The sequence below is a fragment of the Protopterus annectens genome, chromosome 3.part1 (assembly GCF_019279795.1).
Source record: "Protopterus annectens isolate FY-2018-M chromosome 3.part1, PAN1.0, whole genome shotgun sequence".
In the NCBI taxonomy this organism is placed as follows: Eukaryota; Metazoa; Chordata; order Ceratodontiformes; family Protopteridae; genus Protopterus; species Protopterus annectens.
In genome coordinates this window covers 1,608,111,966-1,608,134,399 of record NC_056732.1, presented here as the reverse complement: position 1 = coordinate 1,608,134,399, position 22,434 = coordinate 1,608,111,966, and positions in this window count along the sequence as shown.

The window sequence follows — 22,434 nt, the reverse complement described above, 5'->3', positions numbered from 1 at the left end:
CTGGGAAAACTACTCATGTACCAACTCTTTTGTTCAACGTTTTCTGGAAATCATCAATTCCAATGCCTTGGATCAACTTATCCAAACCCCCACCAGGGGCAGCAATATCCTAGACCTGGTCATCACCAACATGGGCGACCGGTGTTCCACACCAGATATCAGCTCAGACCACAAGCTAATCACCCTAGACATCCACATCCTGCTCCCACCCCCCATTAGGAAAACAACCGTAAATAATTTCTCCAAAGCCAACTTCACGCTTCTTAAGACAGAAGTGGCAAACTTCATGACACCCATGCAGATGGACAATAGAGGTACAACTGCTGAATCCTACACAAATGCACTTTATAAGCACTTACACGAGTGCATGGATCATGCTATCCCTAACAGAACCAAGATGCTATCCTCCAAAAAAAGGAAGCAATCTGGTGGTCTTCTGCCATAAACAAACTCTACAACAGAAGAAAGAAACTGTTGCAAAAAAGAGTAAAATCCCACGATTGGAGGAACTCCCTGGTCAGCGTCAGTAAGAAGCTGAGATTCCTCAGAAAATCATCTAAAGCTAGTTATGAAAACAAAATTGCCACTTATTCTAAAAACAACCACAAAGCATTCTATAGTTAGTCAAGAATCTCAATGGCAACACTCATATCTGCTCTGAGTTACAGCACAATGACACTAAATATACAGAACCAACTGATATTGCCAACATCCTGGCAGATAGGTTCAGTGCTAACTTTACCCCCCTCTCACCCCCTAAAGGGCCCATCTTTATACCGGAAGATTGCAAAGTTCCTGTAATCACAGCTGCACAGGTAAAAGCCTCACTCTCCAAAGCCAAGAACACAGCATCCATGGGACCTGACAACATCCCAGGCTGCCTTCTACACGAACTACAGAATGAACTGGCACCCCACCTAAGTACCATAGTCAATGATAGCCTCACCTCAGGCTTTGTGCCCATTGAATTGCGCACAGCGACAGTTATCCCACTCCAAAAAGGGGGGGGGGCCACAATAGACCCTGGGAACTACCGCCCCATTAGCCTGACGAGCCTGGTCTGCAAGGGCATGGAATGTATCATCATGGAACTTATAAACAAAGACATTGGAGATCTCCAAACTCTGGACCCCACACAGTTCGGGTTTGTAAAAGGCAGATCATGTCTCCTATACCTGATAGACTTCTTTGAAGCAGTCACCATAGCCATAAATGAGGGTAAGGTGGTTCACACAGCCTATCTAGATCTCGCCAAGGCATTCAACACCATCCCCCACTCTGGAATTATAGATAAACTCACTAAACTAGGTATAAATCCCTATGTCACAAGATGGGTTGCCAACTGGCTTACTGACAGAACCCACACTGTGAAAGTAGCAGACTCCAAATCAGACTTCAGTCCAGTGACAAGTGGAGTACTACAGGGTTCAGTCCTGGGTCCTCTCCTATTTGGTATCTACTTCTCTGAAGTACAGGCTAACACAGAAGGTCTTTCGCTACCTAAATTCCCAGATGACTGCAAACTAGGAGCCATAATCGAAACTCTTAACAATGTGGACATCCTACAAAAGGGCATCACTGAGACAGGTGCCTGGTGTCAAAAGCCATGGTCTCAAGCTCAATGCCAAAAAGTGCATTGTCATCCTCTTTGGTAAAAACTCTGTACCCATGAACTACCACATAGGCGGTAGTCTACTTAACACCGAAAGTGTGATAAGAGACCTTGGGACACAGGTGGACAGTAGTCTCTCCTTTGAAAATCAAATTGCCACAGTAGTCAGAAAATCCTTCTATGTGGCACACCTCATCACAAAATGTTTCTCATCCAGAAAAAAAGAGGTCATTGTTCCCCTCTACTCATCACTCATTAGACCCATTATAGAGTACAACACCCCTTTTGATATGTACCTCACAAGACATCTACAACAACTGGAAAGGCCACAAAAATACCTCACAAAGAGAATTACTGGCCTCAAACAGATGCCTTAGGCAGACCAACTCAAAAAACTTTAGCTTTACTCTGTCACATATCGCCTACTCAGAGGTGATCTCTGCCTAACATACAAAGCTATGTCAAACCCAGAGCTGTTGGACAGGCTCCACTTAAAGAAATCCCAATCCCTCCGAGCTACAAGCTCTAGGGACCTAAACCTTGTCACCACAATAAATAGAACATGCTGGAGGGATAGATTCCTGTTCCAGAGACTTCCCATACTCTGGAACAGACTACCTATCTATGTCAAACAGAGCTCCTCATTAGCACTCTTCAAAAAAAATCTTGATGATTGGATGAGTAATAGGAAATTCACCCCGAGGATCACTTCTGTGGTTCTGCTTGACAGGGGCAAAGAAAAATAATTTTCTTGGGAGGCGAAAGCCAGGGTACCTTTTTGGCTAGGCTTGTATAGGCCCTAGGGTCAATAGCCTAGTACCTACCTATGAACCTATATAATCGTCTGTATGAGTACCAGGCACAGGGATACCAAGCAGAAACTTATACCATTTATAGGTTCATAGGTGTGCACTAGGCTAATGGCCCTGGGGCCTTTACAAGCCTAGCCCATAGGATGACGCTGGCATCATGCCACCTGACCTTAGTTCCCAGTGCCTCTGTCGAGTAAAGCCACTGGAGTGATTCCTGGTGTGAATTTTTTATTTCCCATACAGTCATCAAGATTTCTCTTGAAGAGGGCCAGTGAGGTGCTCTGCTTGACATATATGGCAAGTCTATTCCATAGCGTGGGCAGTCCCTGAGATATGAACCTGTCCCTACTGCATGTTCTGTTGATTGTGGTAATGAGGTTGAGGTCTCTGGAGCATGTGGTATGGAGGGATTTGGATTTCATTAGATGTAGCATTTATAACAGAGCTGGGTCAGACATGGCTTTGTAAGTCAAGCAGAGATCGCCACTAAGTAGGTGATATGAGACAGAGAATAGTTGGAGTTTTTTGAGTCTATCCATACAGGACAAATGTTTAAGGCCTAGGATCCTCTTTGTAAGGTACCTTTGCAGCCTCTCCAGTTGTTGCAGGTGTTTAGTGAGGTACATGCCAAATGGGGCATTGTACTCAATGACTGGCCTAATGAGGGAAGAGTAGAGGGAGACAATGACCTCTTTCTTCCTAGATGCAAAACCCTTAGTAATGAGATGTGCCACATAGAAGGACTTTCTGACCACAGTGGCAATGTGGTAGTCAAAAGAGAGGCTGCTCTCAACCTGTGTTCCCAAATCTCTTATAACTCCTTCTGTGTTCAGTGGACTGCCATTAATGTGTTAATTCATAGGAACCGGGTTATCATGTAATAATTTATATTTTGTTAACTTTTTCTAACAGAAAAAAATTATTGAAAAGATTTAAATGACCAGAAAATATAAAAAGCATCAGAAATGGAATTGCCACTACAAATGTTACAGCTTAATGAGTCAGTTTTGCCCATAGCAACTAACCTGTAGGGATTAAGACAGCAATGTGGACTAGCATAAATTACTGAAGTAGAAACTCCAAACAATGAAAGACCTTATAAGCATTACATCAAATTAATTCCCAATTTAAGTAAGCACTTTTTTTTTTTAATTATAAAAAAATAATACATTTTGAGACTATCATCTAGTAGATGGAACGATGTGAATTCCTTGCATAGCCCATTTTGTCAAACTTTACATACATACATACAAATATTTCAAGCACGGATGGGCATTAATGCCCTTCTAGCTTGCCAACATGTCAAAGCATGTGTTCCTATTAAATGTCCAGGCTGTTCTTAAAAATATCTAAACTAGTACTTGCTTTAATGTAATTTGGTAGTCTGTTCATGCATCAGCTACTCTGTCAGAGAGCCAATTAGTACATTTCTCATTCCTATAGAATCTTCTACATAGGTTGTCTGATGATTCTCTAGTGCTTTTTGATAACCCCAAACATTCCCAGAGGTAGTCATCTCTAACTGCCCTATAAACCTGAATAAGATCTCATCTTAGACATCTATCAGAGACACTGTACAAGTTCAGATATTTTAGTCTTTCATAATAACTTACATTTTCACATCCATGGACCCTCTTGGTATATTTCTGCTGTACTCTTTCCAGTTTACTCATGCTTGTTTTCTTATAGGGTTTCCATATTGTTATTCCATACTCAAGTTTGGCTCTAATGTAACTAAAAAACAATGACTTCATTATTTTTGATTTCCTTTACTTTATAAATCTTTTTATACAACCTATAGTTCTATAACTATCATTAACCAATTGATAGACATAAGAAAAACTCATAGCTGAATCTACCCATATACCCAGGTCCTTAAATGAGTCTACAGTTTCAATCACTGTGTGCTGTATTAAATATTCAACTTTTATTTTATGTCTCCCAAATCTCATATGCTTAGTTTTTGATGCATTTATCAGCATATTATTCTGTTGAGCCCAAATAGTCAATTTAGTCAAGTTATTTTGCAGACATTTATTTATTTATTTGCAGTTGGTTTACCAGGATAGTCCATTGGGCCAAGATGAACCCATTTTCAATGGAATCCTGGGGAGAAAAGCTCCAGAAACAAGGTTACATAGTTTTAGATATATAATACAATATTAACAAACAAATTACACAGTTAGAGCATCATGCTGGTGATGACTGTTACAGTTGGTACATACTATAGAAGTGATTCAGATTGCATTATTTACAGAATTCAAATTGCAGTATTTACAGAATTGTACAGATTAGTACAGATTACTGTTTGTAGATGGTACATAGTATAAAAGTGATTCATATTGCAGCATTTATAGAATTATACAGATTACTGTTTGAACACACATAATCAATGAAACATTACAGGTGGTACCTACTATAAAAGTAATTCATGTTTCAGTATTTACACATTAAGAGTATATCTTTCAAGTGACATTACTGATGAAATCGCCTAGGCATTTTGAGTTAGGTTGCTAGGTAAGGGATACAAAAATGATTTTGATTTGAGATTAGGCAGCTAGTTAAAGGATGCAAGTTACTACAATAGGAGATGCAGATACAAGGAAGCTTATTAGCAGGAGGAGGAAGGAAGTAAGGTGGTCTTGAATTATGAAGGGTGGGTGCAAGAGCATTGAATTATGAAGGGTGGGTGCAAGAGACATGCGTTATCAGTAACACATGTAATCAGTTTACCCAATTTTAGGTCATCTGCATATAGACTGCAGAACACATCAGATGAAAAAGTTAGGTCTGAAAGATACAATCTAAACAGGTAAGGGCCTAGGACAGATATGATACTTGCCATGTCCTATTTGTAAGACATGCAGCTCCACCTTATCAAGAGTACATCAATACCTAGTTGTACTAATTTATTGATCAGTGTTTTGTGCTGAAGTTAAATCTGTATAAATTACATCACAGCACATTTTTTCATTCATAGCTGTTACTATACTGTTATAAAACATCATGTTGCAAGTGGTAATAGATCTGTTTTCAACATATGCATGCTGATATATGGTTTCAAGTCCCAGCCTACCCAGTTCTGACAATAACTTATCCAATATTACTTTCTCCATTATTTATCCTCAACATGAAAGTAGACTTAAGGGTCTATATGACTCTGGGTTTGTCCTACTTCCCTTTCCCTTAAAGACAGGTTTAATTAGTGAATGCCTCCAATCTTGAGGAATCTCCCTATATTTATATGACCTAATGAATAATAGATATAATGGTAGTGTAAGTTCTTGCTGAAGTGTGCTCAAGTCATTGTTACTATTTTCGCCTCCTCCCTGTGCCTTGTTTGGATCCAGTTTGCACAGTTCTTTTTCAATATAATCTAATTTGATTCCAGTATCTGGAGTCACCTGGATGTCACTTGGACAACTTATCAGCCATTTTGTGGAGCCAAACTATTTTGGATAAAATTTTGTAAATATATCTATAATCTGTTGTGCCTGAGAATAAATTTTAGAATCTGCACACAGTTTATCAATTTGTGTGTCTTTACTCCTTCTACATCTTATGTATTTAGAAAAAGGTTTCCTGTTATGCACAATATCTTTATCTAAATGTTCTTCAAATTTTTCTTGATCTTGTCTCACACTATGTTTAATCTGTTTGTCCAGTTTGTTGATTTCAGTTTTCAAAGTTGTAGTTCAACCTCTCTTCCATTTCTTATATGTTTTATCTCTCATCTTAATCAGATATCCTGTTCTTATGGAGCTATATCCCCCTGATGTTGTATGCCTAGATCCTGATGTTAAACATGTTTTTTTTTGCGCTCAAGCAATTTCTCTTTCAAAACTTTCCACATTCCATCTGCAGTTTTCCACTGCATACCTCACTCCAGTTAGAATTACATAGTGACTGGTTTGCTTCCATATTATCTGTAATTAACCTTCTGTGCATTGCCTTAGATTTCAGTTTCGCAGAATTATCTAGCAACAAATTAACCTTTATAACCCCATGATCACTGCACATCAATGGTAGTAAAACTTGACTTGAAGACTTTTGGCATTCAGTATTAATAATTTAATAAACTCATTTTTAGGAAACATATTTGAAGTTTTAACTCTAAAGGGTAAGGACTTAGAAGTGACACCAGCATTTTTAATAAATAACCAAACTGCAAGAATTTAAGAGGGTATTAGTAATGTCAGAATTACAGTATCCATATATACTAAAAAAATTTAACCAGTCCTGAGAGAGTATAAAAATAAAAATGGCTAGAATTTTAAGAACACCCTTTTGGTTTGAATCAATTATTTACACTTACTCTGGAAATATTATAACTCCAAAAAAGATTGAAATTAATTTAATACTGCATTTGAAGTATTTATTCAGTATACATGAAATGTAGTTGTTGTAAAAATAACATATATTTCAAAAACATTAATTTTCATGACAGATGCTTATCCAAGTAAATTAGATTAAAACTTATTCCAGTCCCCCCCCCCCAAGACTTAAGTTAAGGATCACTAAAAAAATCATGTATATTTTGGAATTATATTTAACCAAGTGCAACTGAGTTCATTAAGTAAAAGGTTGATACTATTTGCCAAAGAGGAGTTTGGTATCTCATTCACAACACTTAAAAACAGGTAATTTATCAAGATTCTGAATTTGTACAGTGTCTCATACATATTGAGAAGGTTCCCATGTCAGACACTGGTGGCCCTTGTCTGAAGAGTAAAATGAGTGACCAGGGGGTCAGCAGGTAGTGATATCATCATGCAGCTATACAGAGCATTTAGAGACGATTGCCTAATAGAACACATGGGGTTATCAAAGACTAGTAAACAATCATCATCATACTTTGAACATCAAGTAGGTGAATTAACATTGACAGGAATCAGTACTACTGACCATTGCATACCTCTGGGAGACTCCAGTCCCTTAAACCATAAATGTGCTCCCCAAATTTAACAACTTCTTCCACATTGATTCATCCATGATCTATTAGAGCACTGACAAAGTAATCGGCCAAGGAGAAGGTATGTATGGAATCAATTTGGTATACTGACTCAAAATGTGCTGCACTAACAACCTGTTGCACAGTAACACAGTAGTCACTGAAGGGAGAATTAAGAAATAGTGTGCATTTTTAATCAATATTTTTTTCTCAAATGTACAACTTTAGTGAGACAAACAACTATCAATGCTCTCCAGCGGAATTTCTGGGCATCTTTATCTCAAACACATAATAAGTTGAATATGATCAACACTGTATCCTGGTCAACATTTTTTTTAAGAAATAAATAAAACCAGAGACCTGATCATAATCCTGTATGTTAAGTATTAGTTAACCAAAGTTAGATCTGTTTCCATTCAGCAACTGTACCATCAAAAATCTAGTACACTTGAAATATTAATTCCAACCAGCCATCAGTTTATATATATATATATATATATATATATATATGTGTGTGTGTGTGTGTGTGTGTGTGTGTGTGTGTGTGTGTGTGTGTGTGTGTGTGTGTGCGTGAGTGTGTGTGTAAATAAGGTAAATGGTTAACTAGTATATTTTCAAAAAGCTAAATAAGTGGTTGCCATGAATAAGCACTGATACTGGAGGAGATATAAGCGATAAGGATAGAACAAAATTGTACAGCAGTTCTCTGTCCTTCATAATATGACTGATAAGAATATTAGTTCCTATCTGTTATTAAATTACCAACAGGAAACAAGTGTCATTACAAATTTGTGATATTTATAAGGCATTCAATGCTTTATGTCTTCAGTTCATATCCTTCCAGCAAAGTTTCAATATTATCCCCACAGAAAACATCAAGTTGTTCAAGCAATCAAAAATTCTCTGGTATGCTACTTTAAAATTGCAGTGTTGGAAAACAAACTCTGAACCGATGTGAATATAATTTCAAACAACACAAGAGCTGCATGTGAACATGCCTAGTGTCTTATCAGCATTAACATTTTATTCAAGTAAAAAAGCTTGATCTGAGTGTTCACAAGAAATGTGAACTGAAGTGGCAACTATTGTTTGGGGCTGATTCTTTCCCTGGGCTTAATGAAACACTTAACATTAAATGTGCACTACGTTGGCTCAGGTAATCCCTTAGCAACCTTCCTGCCTTTAATCTTTGTTTTTCAAACTTGTTTCTGCCTTGTTTTGGGTTTGTTTGAATTTTATTACCTTTTATTACCTTTGATAATGTTCACACATTGGTAGTAGTTTTTCTTTTGAAACTAAGACATGTCAGTTTTTTAGAGGTGGATTTAGTGGTACCTAAAACAGTATATATTGACTTTTACACTGCATTCTTATCATTACAATGTTTTTTTCTGAAAAAGTTCTTGCTACAGTTGAAAAATATGCCATTTTACATCTGATGCCACAATAAATGAATAAATTAATTTTAAATGCACTCAAAACAAAGGGGCCAACTGGATTTGAAATGAGGTTCAAAACTTAAAAACACTGCAAGCATTTCAACCAAATGTATATCAAGAGCTCATCAAATAAATTACATGGAAAAAAAGAAAAATATTGAAAAAGCTAAGCACTTTCTTTCTTTAATATGTCAGAACTTCATTAACATCATCTTGCTTGATGGTTTCTTAATCTTCATCTGGTTGAAATGTTTGCAGTGTTTGATTTTAGATGCCATATTAGTTCTATTCTGCCATGACCTCTTTGTGTATGTCAGCTGAAATTATTACATTATATTTATGTCATTCAAATGACTTCTATTTTTTAGCAACTAGATCCTGGACAGCATATGCCACACTTAATTTTACAGACAGTAGCCTTGGAGGATAACCATTAAGGAGACGAAGGGCTCTGTTTATTCTGTCCAAAACTCATGATGACAAAGTCTTGACAAGCTACAATATTACAAATTTCTTCAACTGCATCAGTTAGTTTATCATTTGGGTTGTCCTCTGCAAAACCTCTAATGATCAGATGAAAAATGAGCTTCTTTCAGAGAGTTAGAAAATTACTCTAAACGTCTTAAGTTTATGGAACAGTTTGTTACGGTAGTCATCTAAATTAGAGACATTTTTTCATATTCAGATATGCAGGATTTTTGGCTCTTCAACAACTTTTTTCATCAATATCCATTTACAGGTTACAGACTGAAGTACATAAAGGTGCTAGCTTCTTTTTAAGTCAGCCATAATCGATATAGCAAGTTCCTGCAAGGTAATGTGGGAATCCACTGTATTAATAATGCTATCCTGAGATATACTGGAGGCCTGAAGTACCAGGAAGCAAAACCTTTCATCATTAATAATTAAATTATTTTTCCTTTGTCAGGTTACTGGGGTTCAGTTAGTGGCCCTCACCCTGGAGGAACCAGGCAGAGAAGGGAAGGGAATTAAAGGAGTGAAAGAGCACACCCACTTACCTTTCCCAGGGGGTGGGAAGAGTTATTCACACATGGGTATACATGAACTGGTGCAGTTTCCCTAGTGGAGATCAGAGAAATCACCATCAAATGCTTCATAGAGATGAGCAGGGCTGCCTGGAACGAATACTCTTTGCAGAAATGAGGAGGTGTATTCCTCATTCAGGCTACTGCACTTCCCTTCCCACCTTTTTGCCGGGTGCATGCATTAAAGCAGTGATATAGCAGAAAAAAGTTTGAACCACTCCAGGTGGCTGTCAGAATAATGGTCCCAGTAATGGGTGTAACTACTTCCCTCCCCTCCCCTTCTACAGTAACTGACTGGGGAAGTATTTGCAAGAAAGAAAAAAAACTTATAAAGAAAATAAGAATTTCTGGCAAGGAACAGGTAAAAAGGCAACATAAAGACATTAAAATATTTAATGATAAATGTAAACATATGTCAGTAAGCACACAAGCAAAACAGCAAGAAAACAATAAAGTAAATAAACAATATATGCAGTAATGTGCTGCAGTTGTTGCAGTACTCATTAAAGAAGATTTGGTTTTATCCCATCTGCAGACACAATTCTTGAGTGAAAGATGTTTGCAATATCTATACATTTTTTTCTAAACTTATTTTTCCACTTCCACTGACCATTTGTTGGGGACCCTCTACTGCACAACTGTTCCAACCTTTCATTTTTCAAACTTCTCTGCTTCCTTTTTCTCTCTCCCTTAGCTCTTCACTTCTGTCCCTTCCTACTTTCTTTCCTCCTCCCTCTCCACTCTGTAAACTTCCATCCACTACCCTGCTTCTACTTCTTCCTGCACTCTCCTTCTTCCTATTTTCCCATTACACTCTATTTTTACTTATTTTTCTCACTCTCCTTTTCAGTTGCTCCCCAGAGTGCTTTCCCCCTTCTTCACTGAACAGACAGGAGATCCCTCTCAAAGAGAAGAAGACCGTGAGCTGTAATAATCCCTCTGCCTGCTCCACCAACTTTCCCTGCCTAAAAGTGTCACTGCCCTACACTAAAGAAACCGTAATATTACCTGCACTCACTCATATACTTACTTTTAGTGTGTTCTTCATGAACCGAACATAAAGTCATAATTATAAACTAAAACAAACCACAAAAAAAGAAATGTTCAACCATATACCTGCACACCTGCTACAGTTCTCCTTCTCCAGCCTTAGGTTACTGATTGTTTATCAGGCCTTCCCGCTTCCTTGGCTCTTATCCAGCTAAACATCAAAAAAACACACATAAAACTTGGCTTACTGTATAGAAACAACCACTTCCTCTCTCCTCACAGCAGACTTACCCTTGTCTCTACCTTCCTACTTCCCTCCCTTCTTGCTACTCCCCTCCTCACTAATTTATCTTCCACACTTACCTCCAAACTGGAACAAATCTACAACAAAATCTCTAGATTTGCCACAAATGCCAAATCCTCCTCTCATCACTGCACCTCCCTCCACTCCCTAAACTGGCTTGAACTCCCCAATCACCTTGACTTTCTCCAAATCATAACAGCCCACAAAGTATTGTTCCACCCTACAAACTGCCCTGCTCTTTCTAACATTCTACAGCCTTATACTCCCCTTAGATCACTTAGATCTTCTCACCAAAACCTAATCACCGTACAAAAACCTAAGCGCCCCGCAGGTCAACTACTCTTATCCTTTACCCTAGCCAAAAAATGGAATGCCCTGCCCTACACAATTAGGTCCTACACCAACCTTAACATCTTCAAAACACATCTTCATTCTTACCTCTGCCTAAACAGGAAATGCAATTGCACTCTCCAGCCCATACCTCTCAAGCTATCATCCCACTTCTCTCCTGGCTAACCTCTTTTACCTACCTAACCTCTTTAATATGCTCAGCATAGATACCTAATTAGTAAATCCTGATTTCATGACATAAGCCAGTATTTCCTCCCGAACAATTGAATTTGTTAACATTTTATTTCTTTTATTGCTGTTATTTTTAATACAACTGTATCTGAATTTTTTATGTAATTAAACTGCTGTTTCCTGCTGGAGCTTTTCTCCCCGGGCCTCCACTGAAAACGGGCCACCAAGCCCAGTGGACCTCCCCGGTAATCAAACTGAAATAAATAAATAAATAAATACTGGTGGTCCCCCAGTCTCCACAGCAATATGGAGACAAGTTAAGGCGTCCTGGTACAGCAAAATCTTAATGGCAAAACAGGCTCTTCCCTTTTTGTCTGACCTTAACCAGTTCCCTTGTGCAAGATATATAAAAACGCCAGTGAGGTCCATGTGCACATGATACAGCTAGAATACCTCCCTGCTAATAATGTTTTACCAAAGCCCTCTATTTTACATGAAGTAATGTCTATGACATCTGGGGGGCTGTAGTCAGGCAGAAAACAACTCACTGTTCCAAAGAGAACTGCTTGCCTGTGTCCCCTATATTCATGTAGATTACTTGGCATCTGGGGGGTTATAGTCAGGCAGAAAACAGCCCACTCTCCCAAAGAGTAGGATAGCCAGACAATGATGCTCATTCCTCACACCTTGTCTGCTTTTTCATCACTCATGTCACTACTCAGACAAGGGTCTCTAGTATCTGAGATGGGGAACCTCCATCTGTGTCAGCAGGATGGCAAACATCTCCAGACACAGCCAAGATTCAGGGGTCCATCTCTGAATGACCAGAGGCCACAAAAACTGCTACCGATGCCAAGGATCCTGACAAAAAAGAGGAGGAGTTGAACCATAATAGGGCCTGGGAGAGTGAGAGGTTGGAATAGAGGCCCATTCTGACAAATGTTCTACTCCACAATCTATAAATAGCCTTGGAATTCAACAGATATGCAAGTCTTCACCAAGTCAGTTAATCTTTAACAAATACTTCTGCAACAGATAACAGCTGAATCTACATCTTGGATTATCTTCAAGTAATGGCATCAATATTCCTAAATTACAGCACATAGATATTTATGAATTACATATGGATCAGCTTACTCCACTTGATCATACCGGTATATTTCAGCATTTAATATAACTGATACATTTAATGTACTACATTTGGGATACAAAATGATGCTATATAGCAACCAATGAGATACTAATACTGAAAAATATAAAACATATTTCAGTCATTTACTCAGACTAAGGGCCAGATTCAGAAAATCCATTTTAAGCAAAACACTGCAGTTACCAAAATATTGTAGCTCTAGTAAAACTAGAGGTAACTTGATATGAAAGAACAGAATGTACTATTACTCCTTCAAATATAGGAGGTGGTCATATCACATCTGCATGAGAACAAATGCTGAAGTCTAACAACTTAAGTATACAAACACTCAGAACACACATACTAAAGCTTGTCAAGTTATGAGCAATTGACATAACCATGAAAGTAGTGAAAAAGTACCTCTGCCGGGGGACAAGATCTCTGTCTCCCCATGTGTAAGACTTCTTTCACAGACATGCACACACACACACTTACTGCCCCCAGTCCAGACTTTATATGGTCACTGATAACCAATGAGAAACCTGCCTTGTTCTTCTTTCAGCATACTTCAAGCTCAAAGCAAGCAAAATAATATACAACTTAAGCTCCTATGGGAATTCAGCAAAAGTACAACCGCCATTTTGAGCTACTACACTCAAAAAATGTTAATATGAACAACATTTACTCAAGCAAGTGTCTGTAAGACAAAAGAACATGATGGCAAACGTTAAACATAGGACTGGTGACATAAAGCTATTTATGCAATCCATAAACACCATCAATGACACTAGTGACTCAAAGGTTACCTGAAAACTATACACATAGTGAAATGTAAATGTAAACGTTCTGTTTCTGTAATAAGAGCCTTCCTGTGATGCCATCTTACAGTATTTTAAAGTTTTGCTTGCTTGTGTATGCCACTGTTACTTCCAGATATGCTAACAAAGTGTTGAATGCATCTGTGGCTTTAGTGGTATTTCTTTCAGCTTGTAATGAGTGGTACCTATCAAAGGTAAATCACTGACTGAGTCACCTTATATTTATGCATTAAAAAGCATCAGAATGTAAAGCAGATTCTCATGTTATTTAAGATCATAGGATCATAGGAACTTACTCGGCTATTGGCCCTGAGGCTGTTACAAACCTAGCCAAGAGCTTAGCCCATATTTAGTCAAGTCAGCACCCGATGCCCCCGTCCAGCAGGGACATGGGTGGAATCCCAGGGATGCATTTTCTGTTTCCCATCCAGTTATCCAGGTTTTGCTTAAAAAGGAGTTAAGAGGTACTCTGCTTGACGTGGAGACGGAGTCTATTCCACAGATGGGGGAGTCTCTAGGACGCAAATCTGTCCCGCCAACAAGTCCTATTGATGTCACAGACCAGGCTGAGGCCATGCATGTGGGTTACTCGAGTGGAGCCTGACTTGCATCTGTGTAGCAGTCCCATCAAAGCGGGGTCTGAGATTGCCTTGTATGCCAGACAGAGGTCACCTCTGATGAGTTTGTATGAAACTAAGTAGAGGGATAGGGCTTTTAGCCTATCTGTGTATGGTAGATTTTTGAGGTCCTGGATTCTTCTGGTGAGGAACCTCTGTGGTCTCTCCAGCTGCTGTATGTGTTTTGTGAGGTACATGCTGAATGGGGCATTGTACTCAATAACGGGCCTTATAAGGGAAGAATACAGCGATGATATGACCTCCTTGTCCCTGGATGAGATACCCTTACATATGAGGTGAGCCATGTAGAAAGCTTTCCGTACACTCTAATTAGGTAAAAAAAGGGAGGGGAGCTAGCTGAGCAACACTGAGAAAGAAAAGTTACTAGCCACATACTTATATCATAAGAAGTTATAAATAGACATAAACAGGAAAAAAGGAAGAAAAAAGTTAAAACCAACCCCAGGATTCATGAATCCTCCATGTAAGAGTAGAGGAGGCTTACACAGAAATGCCAGTGTAAGAATAAGACAGCAGCGTGCCATGCATATTAATGAGGGTGCGCTGCCTCAACTCCAAGGCTGACACGGAACATGCACGAGTGTAGGGGGAGTGTCGGACTGCCGAGCAGTCCAAAAATCCAAGCCCCTGCAAGTATCACAATAGGGAAATGTCAACTGACATGAGCAAGTCCGCTCAAATGTGTACATACACAACACTACACTCCCGCACATTCTAAACTCCAGTACAATAATAAAATATAAAACTTTTATTTATTTTTTTTTTAGCATTCCCGATATAGCTGCCCGTATTTGTGTGTGTTTGCGCGTGTATGCCCACTGCTTAGCTACAGTTAGCAGTAAGACATCGAAGAGGATAATAAGAAACTTATATGCAAATTAAGCAAAATAGCAATAGCTTAGTGATAGAACCCTCGCAGTAAGATGAGGCATTTCCGGTTCGAGTCCCACCAATATCCTTTTTATTTTCTATTGCAAATCCGTATATGAAAAGAATTCCTTCCATTTACCAATGAAATTTTAGTAAAAAGCATTGAAATGGCCTATGTAGTAGTGAACGAATTTTATATATATATATATATATATATGTGTGTGTGTGTGTAAGAAGGTGAAATAGTTATGCATACTGATGAATGCAGAAGTAATGAATCTTAAGCAAAGTGAAGCACTGTTAAGCAAAGTTTACCAGTATTAAGCACATTTCAGTATAATTGCTCATAGCTTAGCAGTGCTTTAAGTAGCGCAATAGCTTTGTGTGGAGCTGCGCATCGTGCCAACTAGCGCAAACAGAACATGTGTGCACGTAGCTGTGCACCGCGCTAACCAGTGCAACGTCAGGCAACATAGAGCAATGTAGAGCAACATCAGGCAACGTAGAGCAACATCGGGCAATGTAGAGCAACATCGGCAATGTAGAGCAGCATAGAGCAACATCGGGCAACGTAGAGCAACGTAGAGCAGTGTAGGGCAACGTTGGGCAAAGTTGAGCAAAGTCGGTAAAACATAGCCATACCTCCTATCCGGTCTGGCCAGTAGTGAAATAAAAAGCAATGACAGGCCTCGAACCCGGGATACTGTGCACCATAATCACAGTACTGAACCAGTAAGCCATGACATCTTTGCATAAGTATGCACTTTCAACACACACATACATATCAATGTAAGTTTACCCATTGCTAAGCAGGTGTACCTTCAGATGCGTTTTTTCAAATTTAGCCAACCACCAATAAGTGCAGGAAATGATGCATATTTAAGCTCCATAGGCGGGAAAACTATCCATAACTGGTTGTAGCTCCCATCTGCAGGCAGCAATGGCCGGTGCTGGAGAGGGCTCTCGTTTTCGAGCTCAACGTTGGCTCCTTGTCCACCATCATGAGGATAGACTCCTGTGGGGCCAGTATCAGGGCACCCAATACAAAGTGGAAGCCTGGGACGGTCTAGCTCATGAACTCACCAGTGTCACAGGCATCCCTCGGACTGGTGAGCAGGTCAGACACCACCATGCAGACCTGAGAAGACGCAAAGCAGATAAACTGGACCAGTGGATCCAGGAGGCCCGTGGGATGCCAAATGCCCCACTACTGAGTAAGTAGCCATGGAATTAAGCATGTAAGAATTGCTATTCTTGTGTATACTATGGATAGGTATGTCTCAATATCACTTCAATTACTTCACAGCTGCAGGTGTCCGTGCTGCGAATCAGCAAGCCTATGCAGATAGGCTGCTAAGGCTGCGCCACCAGGCAGGTTAGTAAGTATTCTGCATGTACTGTTATGTAAAATAAATGAGAGAGCCTGAAAAATGTGTTTAAACACAATAAATAAAGGTATAATAATTCGCTAATAATTATTCTGCATGTACAGTTATATAAAATAAATGACAGAGCCTCTAGAAAAGTCTTTTAAGTCTTTAATAAAGGTATAATTCCTGGAGTGTCTCTGTGTCGTTTTCTTTGATATGTTGTTATATTCTTGCATTATAGAAATAGTACTGTTGTATTAAGCGCTGTTAACACACAGTTGGGTAGGCCCATATAAAGTGGATGAAGGGAGTGCCAGTAGCTTTTAAGCATATTCACAGTTCTCAACTGTTGGTTCATGCCCAGCATGTACAGGTTAACCTGGGACATGAGTAGCTTGGTATTGTGTTCCCCAGAAATGTCATTGTGCTGGCAGAAATGTAGGGAACTGTTAACATATAACTGATAATTTCACCTACACATGTCTAGATAAGTATATGAAAGTAGAGCTGTCAGTGTACCATCTCAGCAGTAGTGTGTCTGAGCAACTCACAAAATATGTAGCAGTAACATCTGCATCCCGGACAGTTTGTATGTCAGATATAGCCCATGTATATAAAGATCTAGCAAAACCCATTTCATGATCTAAGGACAAATGTGTAGTGTAATAATACATGTAGGGGACATATAACTGCAGTCAATAGGAATGTAGTGTAAACTAGAGGCTATATAAGTTGTTAATGTAGCTATCATTTTCCTCCCTACTGTATGCGCATAAAAAATGCAATTCCACACCTCAATGGGTATGTCTAATCTCAAAACATTTGTTGGGACATATGTCCTATTGGTTTATAAATATCTGCATTTATTTTGATGCATGTGCTCTGTTCAAATACCACAATATTGGTGGCCTGTTGCCATCAATTAAACCTGCATGCTGTTGTAATGTCCACTGTTGTCCCATATATGCACGTGTCATGCTTGCTGTTTAACTGTTGGAACTCTGGTGTGTTGGGTTAATGGGAACACTTCTGCATACTGTTATAACTAATTGGGAATGCTGTTGACTGTTACTAACCCATATTTTCATTAAATCCTCCTAAACATAGAACGTATGGGAAGGACGGTCCCAGCGGACCCACCTGTCCCACCTCAGCTGGCGATGACACTTGGCACCAGCAGGTCCGGTGCCCAGCCTGGGACCTCCTCCTCCATTGGCCCTGTGCCACCTTTGGGTGGAAACACTGCAGGGGATGGGGCACATCCCCCCATACAATCGTGGGTGGAGGAGGGCCACCTATCACCCTCCAAACAGTCCGGGCTGTGGTGCGTAGGGAGATCGAGTGTTCTGTCACTGATCCCCTATGCCAGCTTGATACATGAGTGGTGCAACTCCCGGGTGAGCCTGCCCCTCCTATGCAGCCCCCAGCACAGCCACCCTCTGGGCTGTGAAGGTGCAGTGATGACTGCCCATGGGTGGGGATCTCAGTTCCACTTTTGCCATCTGTGGGCTCATGGGCTTGCGATTTCCAAACATCCTTCCCCGTCAATGATGTTCACCCACCACGTGTCATATTCCACCCCTGTATGCATCTTGTTTGTCTTGTCTGCTTACCTCCCCAACCTACCTCCCCAAATATACCTACTTCCCCTACCCCACATTCCACTCTCACCTGAAAAAAAAAGGCATTCTGTTACCAAAAAAAAATTACGCCCCATACATAGCTGCCCATTTTGCATACATGTCCACTGGAAACATAAACTGATATGAAATCGGCAGTTCAACATACGTTGTTGTCCTCACCCCTCTCAGAGGGGTTGAAGGTTTCATATTTTTCTCCAAATTTATTGCATATGCACAGCTGTTGATGTTAAAGAAATGGGCAGCTATGGACCTTCCCTACACCCATCCTGCACATCCCGAGCTGTATTCCCTACTGTCTTCCCCTCTTTGTACCCCTTTTTCACCACTTTCCTATCTCCCCATTTTCTTTTCTTTCAAAGAAATGAGCGCGGGTGTTAGCGTGAGTAAGCACTTTTAAGCAGTAGTTAGTGGGTTTGCGCGAGTGTGCTCCTGTGTGCGCTTAGCTAAGCATCGCACAAACCAGCGCAAACCTGCTTACAACTGCTTAAAAGTGCCTTAGTCACTCTATGTCAGGGCCCTTGTTCTGCTCAGCAGCAAAATAAAATACCTCTGTCAGTCTCGAACCCCGGACCTTGTACACACTAGACTGCATGAAGTACCACTGAGCCATGGTAAACATACAACAAATTGGTGCTGAAATCAATATATCATGCATCAGAATGAGTTAATGTAAAGGACAAATAGGAATACCATAACACAAATCCTGTTCTGTGGATCTTTACCAGCAGTTCTTGTGGAATTGCATTACATGACTGTGAAAAGAGAACCAGCCATTCTAGCAGGAAATAATGTTACAGCAGCACTTTACAACCCCCACACAGTATCATAGCAGGACAAACACTAGCATATCTGATTAGGGCAGAGGCCATACTTCCCAACTGTGACAAATTTTCAGGCATGTCCCTGATTTTGAGACAGGCTTTAGCTGTGTCCCTCTGACTCCCTCTGAAAGCTACTGACGTTAGGCAGAAAGGTGGTGAATTACACTTAATGAATAATGACAATAAGTAAGAGTTAGATACCGCTTGTACTTCAGGAAATGTGTATTAATCCATATGCTCTGGTTCTCTCAAAGTCCCAACTTAATGTCTATAATATTGTAAAGGTGTACCTCACTTCTACCTACTTTTCCCTGAGTCTGTTCAAATATGTACCTGAGTGTTTGAGAGGCCTGGCAGAGGCAGAAACACACAGGCATATCAGCTATTCTGCTGTTACACACTGCAAATAGCTTTGGAAGGAGTTCCAGAAGCATACCCTTATGTAGGAGTACAACACTGAAATACCAAGGGATGTAGCCATGTACTGTAGCAACCAACTGTGACAATGCCATTGTTCCAGTGCTGAAAAGACCGGTGTGGTGCACAGACAAAGAATAACAGGCTAACCTCTGGCTACCATCTGGATAGGTCCACAGTTGGGAGCTACACAGACAGGCTACTTGCCTTGGTAAACTAACAGGTACACAGCAACCCTTTAAGTCCAGCAAGATAAAGTTCACACATTAATACATAATGCTCTCTGTCCTTCTGCACCCATACCCAAATGTACAATAAACCTGTGTGTTCAGGGTCTACCAAGGATGTAGGTAGGTATACTCAGTACTGGAATTTGTCCAGTTTTCTTGAGCAGCCTGTACTAATGTCAACACTAAAAAAGCAGAAACTGTTCAAAAGTGAGCACATTAATATTCACAGTATAGCAGTTCACAAACAGTTCATGTGCCAAATGAATACATCTCAATAACTACTTTGGTATGGCAGTTAATTGCATAAGTAGAAAAGAAACTACATACACCCATTTATCTTGTAGGGGTGAGTACAATTCTACACTGACAACTGTGTAGTGGAAGTGGCAACATTCAGGTCTGAGTACAACATTTAAATCACTGGCTACACCCCTAGCTTCAGATATAAGAAGTATACCAACCTTCTGACTTACACAACGGTGTCCACAGCAAACAAGACTGTGCCCCACTTTTGAAAGCTGAAAGGACAACGCCTACCTGACATAGCAATTTATAGCATTGGGTTGCTATGACAGTGAGTACTGCAATTAACACACAGCAGGCTGCATGCAATTACCAAATGGTGGCCACCAATTGGTGCAGAGGCCATCACATGCACATGTGCAGATACCTATAAAAGCAGGCTGTACTTGCTGGCCACACATGCAATCATCCCATTGCAGATGCTGAGAGAGAGAGACAGAAACAGATACAGAGACAGAGAGAGAGAGAGTTGCACACCCCCACCCACACCAATGGAAAAAAATAAATAAATAAAAAAATAAAATAATAAGTAAAAAAAAAAAATTAAAATCAAGCCAAAGATACAGAAAACTGAAAACTACAAACACATACAAAGGAAAGGCATGTAACAGATATGTATTTACTGGCATGTAGTAGATGTATTTGAAGACTACTCTACATACTTTGAAACATCAATATGTGGCAGCAGTACGTATCTATGCACAGATGCCCTTCATAACTACTGCCATGGACAAATCAGTGTGTAGCTGTGTGCAGTGGGACATAACTGTGATATATGTAGCTCCGCATAAAATGTCAAACATCTGAACCATGTCATCTGTGTTCTGTACAGTAGTGTGGACAATGGCTGTTTGCCTCTGGGCGTTTTTTTCTGGCTATACTGCTCAGACAAGCTCCACGTGGGTTTACAGAGTGGTCCTAGCAGCAAGGAACTCGAAAAAGTGACTACCTTCTGGATTTAAGTATATTTGCTTTTTTTCACTGGAAATAGCTTCTGTTGCTTACTTTAAACTAGCCTGAACTGTTTTTTTTCTGATTACTGCATTTATTTTTAAATCTGCACTTAAAGTTACATTTGGTCGAATTTAATCGAAAGTTTGCTTGTTTGTTTGTTTAATTTAACTGTGGAGGCTGCCCACTAAAGTGTGCTAGCCTGTGTAACTAATTTATCAGTGTCTCTGCATTTTCTGTGTATTTCTACAAAAAACAAAAAAATAAGCCTTGTTTCCCCGCCTTTCTCAACTAGTTTAGACCAGTATACAGGCATTGCTGTATTCTGGGCTGTGGTGTAGTTCCTGTGTTGTCCATTACCTTACTTGGATAGAAGGAAGTTTCTTTGCTCACCAGTGGGAGTGGGGAGCCCTGAGCAGCCTACCTGTCCTTGGGGAAGTGACCTCAGCACAAGAAGCTGTAGTAATTGGTTGTTTGGGACCATTCCTAGCTCTTTTGTAGTTCACTGCTTAAAATCCGCCTTTGCGGCTTTTGTGCGGTCGTATGCATAGCGGAGCCCGGTTAAACAAGGTTAAACTTGGTTAAACAAGGTTAAACTTTTCTGGCTCCAAGTCTGCTGTTCAATTTTTCCCTTAAAACTGTTCTACTTGCAATCTAAACAGCCTATACTCTATCTGAAAAGCTCAGCACTTGCTCCTAAAGCATTTTTATACAGGTAAAGCACTCTTAAACAAAAGAAAGTACTTCATTCACCTAAATTCTTTTGAGTACACATCTCCCTATAGGTCCTTTCTGACTCAGTTGCACAGCAATCTTTTTCACTATTTCTAGCATGTCGGCGTCAGTTGCTGGCGTCCTCTCCTGTTCAGCTGGTGAATCTGGGAATCTTGAGGCAATGTTACAATTGCCTCATGTACACAGACAACCCTCTCCTCCTCCCAACAAATACAAATATATGCGAGAGATGCAACTATATAGCCAAACTGGAGGCTGAGCTCTCTCAATTCAGTACTGGCAAGACCAGTCAGGAGGAGAAGGTAACCACGCACACCACAAACCCAGTCTCACATAGAACTATCACAACAGCAAACCAAACACATAAACACACAAAACATACTTGAGGCTGATTAAAAATCTACCAAAACAACAGAGGCCTCCAAAGCAGACACCCAAGCAACCACCACCTCAAGACATAGCACATGCAACACATAGTTCACAAAGTCAGTGTGCTAAACAGTCACAGCCCTTAAGGCCAAACAACATGCCAGACACACTTGTAATAGGTGACTCCATAGTCAGACACACTGGCGTCCGCTCACCAGACTGAACAAGGAAAGGTCACAGTAAGCTGCCTGTCGGGAGCTAGAATCCATACATAACACAAGCACTCAGGTCACTCCACAGCAAGTACAAATATGACTCAGTCATTGTACATGCCGGTGTGAACGACCTGAGACGATACCTCCTGGACTACATGAAAAGAGACATAGAGGAGCTCTCTGATTATGTAGCCCAGGCCGGTATGACCCTGACCTGAGCAGCATCTTACCCTCACCAAGAATGATGCC